Below are 3,537 nucleotides of genomic sequence, written 5' to 3' on the forward strand. Positions count from 1 at the left end.
TTGTAAGGTTAGTTCACAATCTTTTTCAAAACAAATGAATTGATCCTTAGTTTGTTCCGCTACCCCACTTAATGAATTATTCTTATGTATACATAGGTTTCTGTCCTTCCCATCGCTTTTTGATTAATGCTTAGGTCTAAATTATACAATGGAGCTCCTGTTCTTGAGTCAATCTTCTCAATTTTGTAAAAAGAAATTGTAACTTGAGTGAAAAGAATGATATTATTTTGAAAAATGATAATTATTTTTTGACTTGAAAATTTGAACTTATCTATAAAGTTTTATAATTTGTTATCTAATTGTGCATCATCTCTATGAAATAACAGTTTACTTGTGGAAATTGTAATGGAATTATTAGTTTAAAAATACAAAAAAAATATATATATAATAATCTATTTATTATTACACATATGTTTGTACTCGGTGGTTAGCGTCAAGCAAGTAAGAGTAGTCATGGGGTTCTTGACTACATCCTTTCGACAATTAAGTTAGTTCAAAACTTTATAACAAAGTTCACACGAAACAATTGACAATTTAATGCCTCAATTCCAATACTAAGTGTAAAGTGGAATATATGAAATGGATTAAACTTGAAAATGATACCAACAAATTATTCTTTTCTTGAGCAAAAAAAATCTACATATATATATACAACTAGAGCTCATCATATACGATTAGGTTGATTATTACTTGACTGAGTCTTGACTAGTCGACCTTAATATTTTAGATATGCTATGGTTATTATGTCTTAGGTACTATTGGTTGATTAGGTCTACTCATGTGATGTTCAACAAACAATTGAGAATGTCTCTTCTAATGGAATGAGTCAATTCCTAAATGCCCTCCTATTGTCATCTATGAGGGAGTTCCACTTAGATTAATGGAATTAGACAAGCTTATCAGAGGCACTATGTTCGATTTGGCTAATAAGTTTAATTAGACATTAATGTTCCAACTTAATGTAGTATGTGATAAATTGTTTTATTTTTACTTATATAAACATGGGCCTAAGATGTTAAAGGATTTGCAGACTCGGGTCAAGTTAGGTAGGTCAAGTGGGTTGTCTCCTTCAATCATATATAAGTATTTTTAAATCTGAGTCAATCTTCTCAGTTTTGTAAAAAGAAATTGTAACTTGAGTGAAAAGAATGATATTATTTTGAAAAATGATGATTATTTTTTGACTTGAAAATTTGAACTTATTTAGAAATTTCTATAATTTGTTATCTAATTGTGCATTATCTCTATGAAATAGCAGTTTACTTGTGGAAATTGTAATGAAATTATTAGTTTAAAAATACAAAATATATATATATAATCATCTATTTATTATTACATATATGTTTGTACTCAGTGGTTAGCGTCAAACAAGTAAGAGTAGTCATGGGGTTCTTGACTACATCCTTTTGACAATTAAGTTAGTTCAAAACTTTACAACAAAGTTCACACGAAACAACTGACAATTTAATGCCTCAATTCCAATACTAAGTGTAAAGTGGAATATATGAAATGGATTAAACTTGAAAAGGATACCAACAAATTATTCTTTTCTTGAGCAAAAAAAATCTACATATATATACAACTAGAGCTCATCATATACAATTAGGTTGATTATTACTTGACTAAGTCTTGACTAGTCAACCTTAATATTTTAGATATGCTATGGTTATTATGTCTTGGGTACTATTGGTTGATTAGGTTTACTCATGTGATGTTCAACAAACAATTGAGAATGTCTCTTCTAATGGAATGCGTCAATTCCTAAATGCCCTCCTATTGTCATCTATGAGGGAGTTCCACTTAGATTAATGGAATTAGACAACTTCACTTGCTTATTAGAGGCACTATGTTCGATTTGGCTAATAGGTTTAATTAGACATTAATGTTCCAACTTAATGTAGTACATGATAAATTGTTTTATTTTTACTTATATAAACATGGGCCTAAGGTGTTGAAGGATTTGCAGACTCGGGTCAAGTCAGGTAGGTCAAGTGGGTCGTTTCCTTCAATCATATATAAGTATTTTAAAATTTGAGTCAATCTTCTCAGTTTTGTAAAAAGAAATTGTAACTTGAGTGAAAAGAATGATATTATTTTGAAAAATGATGATTATTTTTTGACTTGAAAATTTGAACTTATCTAGAAAGTTTTATAGTTTGTTATCTAATTGTGCATCATCTCTATGAAATAGCAGTTTACTTTTGGAAATTGTAATGGAATTATTAGTTTAAAAATACAAAATATATATATATATATATAATCATCTATTTATTATTACATATATGTTTGTACTCGGTGGTTAGCGTCAAGCAAGTAAGAGTAGTCATGGGGTTCTTGACTACATCCTTTTGACAATTAAGTTAGTTCAAAACTTTACAACAAAGTTCACACGAAACAATTGACAATTTAATGCCTCAATTCTAATACTAAGTGTAAAGTGGAATATATGAAATGGATTAAACTTGAAAAGGATACCAACAAATTATTCTTTTCTTGAGCAAAAAAAATCTACATATATATACAACTAGAGCTCATCATATACGATTAGGTTGATTATTACTTGACTGAGTCTTGACTAGTCAACCTTAATATTTTAGATATGTTATGGTTATTATGTCTTGGGTACTATTGGTTGATTAGGTTTACTCATGTGATGTTCAACAAACAATTGAGAATGTCTCTTCTAATGGAATGCGTCAATTCCTAAATGCCCTCCTATTGTCATCTATGAGGGAGTTCCACTTAGATTAATGGAATTAGACAACTTCACCTGCTTATTAGAGGCACTATGTTCGATTTGGCTAATAGGTTTAATTAGACATTAATGTTCCAACTTAATGTAGTACATGATAAATTGTTTTATTTTTACTTATATAAACATGGGCCTAAGGTGTTGAAGGATTTGCAGACTCGGGTCAAGTCAGGTAGGTCAAGTGGGTCGTCTCCTTCAATCATATATAAGTGTTTTTAAATCTGAGTCAATCTTCTCAGTTTTGTAAAAAGAAATTGTAACTTGAGTGAAAAGAATGATATTATTTTGTAAAATGATGATTATTTTTTGACTTGAAAATTTGAACTTATCTAGAAAGTTTTATAATTTGTTATCTAATTATGCATCATCTCTATGAAATAGAAGTTTACTTGTGGAAATTGTAATGGAATTATTAGTTTAAAAATACAAAAAAAATATATATATAATCATCTATTTATTATTACATATATGTTTGTACTCGGTGGTTAGCATTAAGCAAGTAAGAGTAGTCATGAGGTTCTTGACTACATCCTTTCGACAATTCAGTTAGTTCAAAACTTTACAACAAAGTTCATACGAAACAATTGAAAATTTAATGCCTCAATTCCAATACTAAGTGTAAAGTGGAATATATGAAATGGATTAAACTTGAAAAGGGTACCAACAAATTATTCTTTTCTTGAGCAAAAAAAATCTACATATATATACAACTAGAGTTCATCATATACGATTAGGTTGATTATTACTTGACTGAGTCTTGACTAGTCAACCTTAATCTTTTAAAT

The sequence above is a fragment of the Vitis vinifera genome, chromosome 2 (assembly GCF_030704535.1).
Source record: "Vitis vinifera cultivar Pinot Noir 40024 chromosome 2, ASM3070453v1".
Lineage (NCBI taxonomy): Eukaryota > Viridiplantae > Streptophyta > Magnoliopsida > Vitales > Vitaceae > Vitis > Vitis vinifera.